Source organism: Delphinapterus leucas, chromosome 13, assembly GCF_059928025.1.
Source record: "Delphinapterus leucas isolate spDelLeu-1000000601 "Yukka" chromosome 13, BTC_Dleu_Yukka2, whole genome shotgun sequence".
NCBI classification, from domain to species: domain Eukaryota; kingdom Metazoa; phylum Chordata; class Mammalia; order Artiodactyla; family Monodontidae; genus Delphinapterus; species Delphinapterus leucas.
In genome coordinates this window covers 263661-275000 of record NC_143141.1, presented here as the reverse complement: position 1 = coordinate 275000, position 11340 = coordinate 263661, and positions in this window count along the sequence as shown.

The following is an 11340-nucleotide window of genomic DNA, read 5'->3' as shown; positions in this document are numbered from 1 at the left end:
TGTTAGCGTACGGGTTAGGATTAGGGGACGGGTGAGGGTAAGGCTTCGGGTAAGGGTTAGGGTTAGGTTTAGGGTTAGGGTTAGGGGACGGGAACGGGGACGGTTTAGGGTACAGGTTAGGGTACGACAACGGTTTAGGGTGAGCGTACGTGTTAGGGTATGGGTTAGTGTTAGCGTACGGGTTAGGATTAGGGGACGGGTGAGGGTAAGGCTTCGGTTAAGGGTTAGGGTTAGAGTTAGGGTTAGGGTTAGGGTTAGGGGACGGGGACGGTTTAGGGTACAGGTTAGGGTACGACAACGGTTTAGGGTGAGCGTACGTGTTAGGGTACGGGTTAGTGTTAGCGTACTGGTTAGGATTAGGGGACGGGTGAGTGTAAGGCTTCGGGTAAGGGTTAGGGTTAGGGTTAGGGTTAGGGTTAGTGTTAGGGTTAGGGGACGGGGACGGTTTAGGGTACAGGTTAGGGTACGACAACGGTTTAGGGTGAGCGTACGTGTTAGGGTACGGGTTAGTGTTAGCCTACGGGTTAGGATTAGGGGACGGGTGAGGGTAAGGCTTCGGGTAAGGGTTAGGGTTAGGGTTAGGGTTAGGGTTAGGGGACGGTGACGGTTTAGGGTACATGTTTGGGTACGACAACGGTTTAGGGTGAGCGTACGTGTTAGGGTACGGGTTAGCGTTAGCGTACGGGTTAGGATTAGGGGACGTGTGAGGGTAAGGCTTCGGGTAAGGGTTAGGGTTAGGGTTAGGGTTAGGGTTATGGTTAGGTGACGGGGACGGTTTAGGGTACAGGTTAGGGTACGACAACGGTTTAGGGTGAGCCTACGTGTTAGGGTACGGGTTAGTGTTAGCGTACGGGTTAGGATTAGGGGACGGTTGAGGGTAAGGCTTCGGGTAAGGGTTAGGGTTAGGGTTAGGGTTACGGGACGGGGACGGGGACTGGGACGGTTTAGGGTACAGATTAGGGTACGACAACGGTTTAGGGTGAGCGTACGTGTTAGGGTATGGGTTAGTGTTACTGTACAGGTTAGGATTAGGGGACGGGTGAGGGTAAGGCTTCGGGTAAGGGTTAGGGTTAGGGTTAGAGTTAGGGTTAGGGGACGGGGACGGTTTAGGGTACAGGTTAGTGTACGACAAGGGTTTAGGGTGAGCGTACGTGTTAGGGTACGGGTTAGTGTTAGCGGACGCGTTAGGATTAGGGGACGGGTGAGGATAAGGCTTCGGGTAAGGTTTAGGGTGAGGGTTAGGGTTAGGGTTAGGGTTAGGGGATGGGGACGGTTTAGGGTACAGGTTAGGGTACGAGAACGGTTTAGGGTGAGCGTACGTGTTAGTGTACGGGTTAGTGTTAGCGAACGGGTTAGGATTAGGGGACGTGTGAGGGTAAGGCTTCGGGTAAGGGTTAGGGTTAGGGTTAGGGTTAGGGGACGGGGCGGGGACGGTTTAGGGTACAGGATAGGGTACGACCACGGTTTAGCGTGAGCGTATGTGTTAGGGTACGGGTTAGTGTTAGCGTACGGGTTAGGATTAGGGGACGGGTGAGGGTAAGGCTTCGGGTAAGGGTTAGGGTTAGGGTTAGGGTTAGGGTTAGGGGACGGGGACGGTTTAAGGTACAGGTTAGGGTACAACAACGGTTTATTGTGAGCGTACGTGTTAGGGTACAGGTTAGTGTTAGCGTACGGGTTAGGATTAGGGGACGGGTGAGGGTAAGGCTTCGGGTAAGGGTTAGGGTTAGGGTTAGGGTTAGGGTTAGGGGACGGGGACGGGGACGGTTTAGGGTACAGGTTAGGGTACGACAACGGTTTAGGGTGAGCATTCTTGTTAGGGTACGGGTTAGTGTTAGCGTACGGTTTAGGAATAGGGGACGGGTGAGGGTAAGGCTTCGGGTAAGGGTTAGGTTTAGGTTTAGGGTTAGGGTTAGTGTTAGGGGACGGGGACGGTTTAGGGTACAGGTTAGGGTACGACAACGGTTTAGGGTGAGCGTACGTGTTAGGGTACGGGTGAGTGTTAGCGTACGGGTTAGGATTAGGGGACGGTTGAGGGTAAGGCTTCGGGTAAGGGTTAGGGTTAGGGTTAGGGTTAGGGTTAGGGTTAGGGTTAGGGTTAGGGGACGGGGACGGTTAAGGGTACATGTTAGGGTACGACAACGGTTTAGGGTGAGCGTACGTGTTAGGGTACGGGTTAGTGTTAGCGTACGGTTTAGGATTAGGGGACGGTTGAGGGTAAGGCTTCGGGTAAGGGTTAGGGTTAGGGTTAGGGTTAGGGGACGGGGACGGGGACGGGGACGGTTTAGGGTTCAGATTAGGGTACGCCAACGGTTTAGGGTGAGCGTACGTTTTAGGGTATGGGGTAGTGTTAGCGTACAGGTTAGGATTAGGGGACGGGTGAGGGTAAGGCTTCTTGTAAGAGTTAGGGTTAGGGTTAGGGTTAGGGTTAGGGGACAGGGACGGTTTAGGGTAGAGGTTAGTGTACGACAACGGTTTAGGGTGAGCGTACGTGTTAGGGTACGTGTTAGTGTTAGCGTACGCGTTAGGATTAGGGGACGGGTGAGGGTAAGGCTTCGGGTAAGGGTTAGGGTTAGGGTTAGGGTTAGGGTTAGGGGACGGGGACGGTTTAGGGTACAGTTTAGGGTACGAGAACGGTTTAGGGTGAGCGTACGTGTTAGGGTATGGGTTAGTGTTAGCGAACGGGTTAGGTTTAGGGGACGTGTGAGGGTAAGGCTTCGGGTAAGGGTTTGGGTTAGGGTTACGGTTAGCGTTAGGGGACGGGGACGGGGACGGTTTAGTGTACAGGATAGGGTACGACAACGGTTTAGCGTGAGCGTATGAGTTAGGGTACGGTTTAGTGTTAGCGTACGGGTTAGGATTAGGGGACGGGTGAGGGTAAGGCTTCGGGTAAGTGTTAGGGTTAGTGTTAGGGTTAGGGTTAGGGTTAGGGGACGGGGACCATTTAGGGTACAGGTTAGGGTACAACAACGGTTTATTGAGAGCGTAAGTGTTAGGGTACGGGTTAGTGTTAGCGTACGGGTTAGGATTAGGGGACGGGTGAGGGTAAGGCTTCGGGTAAGGGTTAGGGTTAGGGTTAGGGTTAGGGTTAGGGGACGGGGACGGGGACGGTTTAGGGTACAGGTTAGTGTACGACAACGGTTTAGGGTGAGCGTACGTGTTAGAGTACGGGTTAGTGTTAGCCTACGGGTTAGGATTAGGGGACGGGTGAGGGTAAGGCCTCGGGTAAGGGTTAGGGTTAGGTTTAGGGATAGGGGATGGGGACTGTTTAGGGTACAGGTTAGGGTACGACAACGGTTTAGGGTGAGCGTATGTGTTAGGGTACGGGTTAGTGTTAGCGTACGGGTTAGGATTAGGGGACGGGTGAGGGTAAGGGTTAGGGTTAGGTTTAGGGTTAGGGTTAGGGGACCGGGACGGTTTAGGGTACAGGTTAGGGTACGACAACGGTTTAGGGTGAGCGTACGTGTTAGGGTACGGGTTAGTGTTAGCGTACGGGTTAGGATTAGGGGACGGGTGAGGGTAAGGCTTCGGGTAAGGGTTAGGGATAGGGTTAGGTTTAGGGTTAGGGTTAGGGGACGGGGACTGGGACGGTTTAGGGTACAGGATAGTGTACGACAACGGTTTAGAGTGAGCGTACGTGTTAGGGTACGGGTTAGTGTTAGCGTACGGGTTAGGATTACGGGATGGGTGAGGGTAAGGCTTCGGGTAAGGGTTAGGGTTAGGGTTAGGGTTAGGGTTAGGGTTAGGGGACGGGGACGGATTAGGGTACAGGTTAGTGTACGACAACAGTTTAGAGTGAGCGTACGTGTTAGGGTACGGGTTAGTGTTAGCGTACGGGTTAGGATTAGGGGACGGGTGAGGGTACGGCTTCGGGTAAGGGTTAGGGTTAGGGTTAGGGTTAGGGTTAGGGTTAGGGGACGGGGACGGATTAGGGTACAGGTTAGTGTACGACAACAGTTTAGAGTGAGCGTACGTGTTAGGGTACGGGTTAGTGTTAGCGTACGGGTTAGGATTAGGGGACGGGTGAGGGTAAGGCTTCGGGTAAGGGTTAGGGTTAGGGTTAGGGTTAGGGTTAGGGGACGGGGACGGGGACGGTTTAGGGTACAGGTTAGGGTACGACAACGGTTTAGGGTGAGCATTCTTGTTAGGGTACGGGTTAGTGTTAGCGTACGGGTTAGGATTAGGGGACGGGTGAGGGTAAGGCTTCGGGTAAGGGTTAGGTTTAGGTTTAGGGTTAGGGTTAGTGTTAGGGGACGGGGACGGTTTAGGGTACAGGTTAGTGTACGACAACGGTTTAGGGTGAGCGTACGTGTTAGGGTACGGGTTAGTGTTAGCGTACGGGTTAGGATTAGGGGACGGTTGAGGGTAAGGCTTTGGGTAAGGGTTAGGGTTAGGGTTAGGGTTAGGGTTAGGGTTAGGGTTAGGGGACGGGGACGGTTAAGGGTACAGGTTAGGGTACGACAATGGTTTAGGGTGAGCGTACGTGTTAGGGTACGGGTTAGTGTTAGCGTATGGGTTAGGATTAGGGGACGGGTGAGAGTAAGGCTTCGGGTAAGGGTTAGGGTTAGGGTTAGGGTTAGGGTTAGGGGACAGGGACGGGGACGGTTTAGGGTACAGGTTAGTGTACGACAACGGTTTAGGGTGAGCGTACGTGTTAGAGTACGGGTTAGTGTTAGCCTACGGGTTAGGATTAGGGGACGGGTGAGGGTAAGGCTTCGGGTAAGCGTTAGGGTTAGGGTTAGGGTTAGGGTTAGGGTTAGGGTTAGGGAACGGGGACGGTTTAGGGTACAGGTTAGGGTACGACAACGGTTTTGGGTGAGCGTACGTTTTAGGGTATGGGTTAGTGTTAGCGTACAGGTTAGGATTAGGGGACGGGTGAGGGTAAGGCTTCTTGTAAGGGTTAGGGTTAGGGTTAGGGTTAGGGTTAGGGGACGGGGACGGTTTAGGGTACAGGTTAGTGTACGACAACGGTTTAGGGTGAGCGTACGTGTTAGGGTACGTGTTAGTGTTAGCGTACGCGTTAGGATTAGGGGACGGGTGAGGGTAAGGCTTCGGGTAAGGGTTAGGGTTAGGGTTAGGGTTAGGGTTAGGGTTAGGGGACGGGGACGGTTTAGGGTACAGGTTAGGGTACGAGAACGGTTTAGGGTGAGCGTACATGTTAGGGTACGGGTTAGTGTTAGCGAACGGGTTAGGATTAGGGGACGTGTGAGGGTAAGGCTTCGGGTAAGGGTTTGGGTTAGGGTTACGGTTAGCGTTAGGGGACGGGGACGGGGACGGTTTAGGGTACAGGATAGGGTACGACAACGGTTTAGCGTGAGCGTATGTGTTAGGGTACGGTTTAGTGTTAGCGTACGGGTTAGGATAAGGGGACGGGTGAGGGTAAGGCTTCGGGTAAGGGTTAGGGTTAGTGTTAGGGTTAGGGTTAGGGTTAGGGGACGGGGACCATTTAGGGTACAGGTTAGGGTACAACAACGGTTTATTGAGAGCGTACGTGTTAGGGTACGGGTTAGTGTTAGCGTACGGGTTAGGATTAGGGTTAGGGTTAGGGTTAGGGTTAGGGATAGGGGATGGGGACTGTTTAGGGTACAGGTTAGGGTACGACAACGGTTTAGGGTGAGCGTATGTGTTACGGTACGGGTTAGTGTTAGCGTACGGGTTAGGATTAGGGGACGGGTGAGGGTAAGGGTTAGGGTTAGGTTTAGGGTTAGGGTTAGGGGACGGGGACGGTTTAGGGTACAGGTTAGGGTACGACAACGGTTTAGGGTGAGCGTACGTGTTAGGGTACGGGTTAGTGTTAGCGTACGGGTTAGGATTAGGGGACGGGTGAGGGTAAGGCTTCGGGTAAGGGTTAGGGATAGGGTTAGGTTTAGGGTTAGGGTTAGGGGACGGGGACGGGGACGGTTTAGGGTACAGGATAGTGTACGACAACGGTTTAGAGTGAGCGTACGTGTTAGGGTACGGGTTAGTGTTAGCGTACGGGTTAGGATTACGGGATGGGTGAGGGTAAGGCTTCGGGTATGGGTTAGGGTTAGGGTTACGGTTAGGGTTAGGGTTAGGGGACGGGGACGGTTTAGGGTACAGGTTAGGGTACGACAATGGTTTAGGGTGAGCGTACGTGTTAGGTTACGGGTTAGTGTTAGCGTACGGGTTAGGATTACGGGACGGGTGAGGGTAAGGCTTCGGGTAAGTGTTAGGGTTAGGGTTAGGGTTAGGGTTAGGGGCCGGGGACGGTTTAGGGTACAGGTTAGGTTACGACAACGGTTTAGGGTGAGCTTACGTGTTAGGGTACGGGTTAGTGTTAGCGTACGGGTTAGGATTAGGGGACGGTTGAGGGTAAGGCTTCGGGTAAGGGTTGGGGTTAGGGTTAGGGTTAGGGTTAGGGTTAGGGGACGGGGATGGTTTACGGTACAGGTTAGGGTTCGACAACGGTTTAGAGTGAGCGTACGTGTTAGGGTACGGATTAGTGTTAGCGTACGGGTTAGGATTAGGGGACGGGTGAGGGTAAGGCTTCGGGTAAGGGTTAGGGTTAGGGTTAAGGTTAGGGTTAGGGTTAGGGGACGGGGACGGTTTAGGGTACAGGTTAGGGTACGACAACGGTTTAGGGTGAGCATACTTGTTAGGGTACGGGTTAGTGTTAGCGTACGGGTTAGGATTAGGGGATGGGTGAGGGTAAGGCTTCGGGTAAGGGTTAGGTTTAGGTTTAGGGTTAGGGTTAGGGTTAGGGGACGGGGACGGTTTAGGGTACAGGTTAGGGTACGACAACGGTTTAGGTTGAGCGTACGTGTTAGGGTACGGGTTAGTGTTAGCGTACGGGTTAGGATTAGGGGACAGGTGAGGGTAAGGCTTCGGGTAAGGGTTAGGGTTAGGGTTAGGGTTAGGGTTAGGGTTAGGGGACGGGGACGGTTTAGGGTACAGGTAAGGGTACGACAACAGTTTAGGGTGAGCGTACGTGTTAGGGTACGAGTTAGTGTTAGAGTACGGGTTAGGATTAGGGGACGGGTGAGGGTAAGGCTTCGGGTAAGGGTTAGGGTTAGGGTTAGGGTTAGGGTTAGGGGACGGGGACGGGGACGTTTTAGGGTACAGGTTAGGGTATGACAACGGTTTAGGGTGAGCGTACGTGTTAGGGTACGGGTTAGTGTTAGCCTACGGGTTAGGATTAGGGGACGGGTGAGGGTAAGGCTTCGGGTAAGTGTTAGGGTTAGGGTTAGGGTTAGGGATAGGGGATGGGTACTGTTTAGGGTACAGGTTAGGGTACGACAACGGTTTAGGGTGAGCGTACGTGTTAAGGTACGGGTTAGTGTTAGCGTACGGGTAGGATTAGGGGACGGGTGAGGGTAAGGGTTAGGGTTAGGGTTAGGGTTAGGGGACGGGGACGGTTTAGGGTACAGGTTAGGGTACGACAACGGTTTAGGGTGAGCGTACGTGTTAGGGTACGGGTTAGTGTTAGCGTACGGGTTAGGATTAGGGGACGGGTGAGGTTAAGGCTTCGGGTAAGGGTTAGGGATAGGGTTAGGGTTAGGGTTAGGGTTAGGGGACGGGGACGGTTTAGGGTACAGGTTAGGGTACGACAACGGTTTAGGGTGAGCGTACGTGTTAGGGTACGGGTTAGTGTTAGCGTACGCGTTAGGATTAGGGGATGGGTGAGGGTAAGGCTTCGGGTAAGGGTTAGGGTTAGGGTTAGGGTTAGAGGACGGTGACGGGGACGGGGACGGTTTAGGGTACAGGTTAGTGTACGACAACGGTTTAGGGTGAGCGTACGTGTTAGGGTACGGGTTAGTGTTAGCGTACGGGTTAGGATTACGGGACGGGTGAGGGTAAGGCTTCGGGTCTGGGTTAGGGTTAGGGTTACGGTTAGGGTTAGGGTTAGGGGACGGGGACGGTTTAGGGTACAGGTTAGGGTACGACAATGGTTTAGGTGAGCGTACGTGTTAGGGTACGGGTTAGTGTTAGCGTACCGGTTAGGATTAGGGGACGGGTGAGGGTAAGGCTTCGGGTAAGGGTTAGGGTTAGGGTTAGGGTTAGGGTTAGTGTTAGCGGCCGGGGACGGTTTAGGGTACAGGTTAGGGTACGACAACGGTTTAGGTTGAGCGTACGTGTTAGGGTACGGGTTAGTGTTAGCGTACGGGTTAGGATTAGGGCACGGGTGAGGGTAATGCTTCGGGTAAGAATTAGGGTTAGGGTTAGGGTTAGGGTTAGGGTTAGGGGACGGGGACGGTTTAGGGTACAGGTTAGGGTACGACAATGGTTTAGGGTGAGCGTACGTGTTTGGGTACGGGTTAGTGTTAGCGTACGGGTTAGGATTAGGGGACGGGTGAGGGTAAGGCTTCGGGTAATGGTTAGGGTTAGGGTTAGGGTTAGGGTTAGGGGACGGGGACGGTTTAGGGTACAGGTTAGGGTACGGTTTAGGGTGAGCGTACGTGTTAGGTTACGGGTTAGTGTTAGCGTACGGGTTAGGATTCGGGGACGGGTGAGGGTAAGGCTTCGGGTAAGGGTTAGGGTTAGGGTTAGGGGACGGGGACGGGGACGGGGACGGTTTAGGGTACAGGTTAGGGTACGACAACGGTTTAGGGTGAGCGTACGTGTTAGGGTATGGGTTAGTGTTAGCCTACGGGTTAGGATTAGGGGACGGGTGAGGGTAAGGCTTCGGGTAAGTTTAGGGTTAGGGTTAGGGTTAGGTTTAGGGGACGGGGACGGTTTAGGGTAGAGGTTAGGGTACGACAACGGTTTAGGGTGAGCGTACGTGTTAGGGTACGGGTTAGTGTTAGCGTACGGGTTAGTATTAGGGGACGGGTGAGGGTAAGGCTTCAGGTAAGGGTTAGTGTTAGGGTTAGGTTTTGGTTTAGGGTTAGGGGACAGGGACGGTTTAGGGTACAGTTTAGGGTACGACAACGGTTTAGGGTGAGCGTACGTGTTAGGGTACGGTTTAGTGTTAGCGTACGGGTTAGGATTAGGGGACGGGTGAGGGTAAGGCCTCGGGTAAGGGTTAGGGTTAGGGTTAGGGTTAGGGGACGGAGACGGGGACGGTTTAGGGTACAGGTTAGTGTACGACAATGGTTTAGGGTGAGCGTACGTGTTAGGATACGGGTTAGTGTTAGTGTACGGGTTAGGATTAGGGGACGGTAGAGGGTAAGGCTTCGGGTAAGGGTTAGGTTTAGGGTTAGGGTTAGGGTTAGGGTTAGGGGACGGGGACGGTTTAGGGCACAGGTTAGGGTACGACAACGGTTTAGGGTGAGCGTACGTGTTAGGGTACGGGTTAGTGTTAGCGTACGGTTTAGGATTGGGGACAGGTGAGGGTAAGGCTTCGGGTAAGGGTTAGGGTTAGGGTTAGGGGACGGGGACGGGGACGGGGACGGTTTAGGGTACATGTTAGTGTACGACAACGGTTTAGGGTGAGCGTACGTGTTAGGGTATGGGTTAGTGTTAGCGTACGGGTTAGGATTAGGGGACGGGTGAGGGTAAGGCTTTGGGTAAGGGTTAGGGTTAGGGTTAGGGTTAGGGGACGGGTGAGGTTAAGGCTTCGGGTAAGGGTTAGGTTTAGGTTTAGGGTTAGGGTTAGGGTTAGGGGACGGGGCCGGTTTAGGGTACAGGTTAGGGTACGACAACGGTTTAGGTTGAGCGTACGTGTTAGGGTACGGGTTAGTGTTAGCGTACGGGTTAGGATTAGGGGACGGGTGAGGGTAAGGCTTCGGGTAAGGGTTAGGGTTAGGGTTAGGGTTAGGTTTAGGGTTAGGGGACGGGGACGGTTTAGGGTACAGGTAAGGGTACGACAACAGTTTAGGGTGAGCGTACGTGTTAGGGTATGAGTTAGTGTTAGAGTACGGGTTAGGATTAGGGGACGGGTGAGGGTAAGGCTTCGGGTAAGGGTTAGGGTTAGGGTTAGTGTTAGGGTTAGGGGACGGGGACGGGGACGTTTTAGGGTACAGGTTAGGGTATGACAACGGTTTAGGGTGAGCGTACGTGTTAGGGTACGGGTTAGTGTTAGCCTACGGGTTAGGATTAGGGGACGGGTGAGGGTAAGGCTTCGGGTAAGTGTTAGGGTTAGGGTTAGGGTTAGGGATAGGGGATGGGTACTGTTTAGGGTACAGGTTAGGGTACGACAACGGTTTAGGGTGAGCGTACGTGTTAAGGTACGGGTTAGTGTTAGCGTACGGGTAGGATTAGGGGACGGGTGAGGGTAAGGGTTAGGGTTAGGGTTAGGGTTAGGGGACGGGGACGGATTAGGGTACAGGTTAGGGTACGACAACGGTTTAGGGTGAGCGTACGTGTTAGGGTACGGGTTAGTGTTAGCGTACGGGTTAGGATTAGGGGACGGGTGAGGGTAAGGCTTCGGGCAAGGGTTAGGGATAGGGTTAGGTTTAGGGTTAGGGTTAGGGGACGGGGACGGTTTAGGGTACAGGTTAGGGTACGACAACGGTTTAGGGTGAGCGTACGTGTTAGGGTACGGGTTAGTGTTAGCGTACGCGTTTGGATTAGGGGACGGGTGAGGGTAAGGCTTCGGGTAAGGGTTAGGGTTAGGGTTAGGGTTAGAGGACGGAGACGGGGACGGGGACGGTTTAGGGTACAGGTTAGTGTACGACAACGGTTTAGGGTGAGCGTACGTGTTAGGGTACGGGTTAGTGTTAGCGTACGGGTTAGGATTACGGGACGGGTGAGGGTAAGGCTTCGGGTATGGGTTAGGGTTAGGGTTACCGTTAGGGTTAGGGTTAGGGGACGGGGACGGTTTAGGGTACAGGTTAGGGTACGACAATGGTTTAGGTGAGCGTACGTGTTAGGGTACGGGTTAGTGTTAGCGTACCGGTTAGGATTAGGGGACGGGTGAGGGTAAGGCTTCGGGTAAGGGTTAGGGTTAGGGTTAGGGTTAGGGTTAGTGTTAGGGGCCGGGGACGGTTTAGGGTACAGGTTAGGGTACGACAACGGTTTAGGGTGAGCGTACGTGTTAGGGTACGGGTTAGTGTTAGCGTACGGGTTAGAATTAGGGCACGGGTGAGGGTAAGGCTTCGGGTAAGAGTTAGGGTTAGGGTTAGGGTTAGGGTTAGGGTTAGGGGACGGGGACGGTTTAGGGTACAGGTTAGGGTACGACAATGGTTTAGGGTGAGCCTACGTGTTAGGGTACGGGTTAGTGTTAGCGTACGGGTTAGGATTAGGGGACGGGTGAGGGTAAGGCTTCGGGTAAGGTTTAGGGTTAGGGTTAGGGTTAGGGTTAGGGGACGGGGACGGTTTAGGGTACAGATTAGGGTACGGTTTAGGGTGAGCGTACGTGTTAGGTTACGGGTTAGTGTTAGCGTACGGGTTAGGATTAGGGGACGGGTGAGGGTAAGGCTTCGGGTAAGGGTTAGGGTTAGG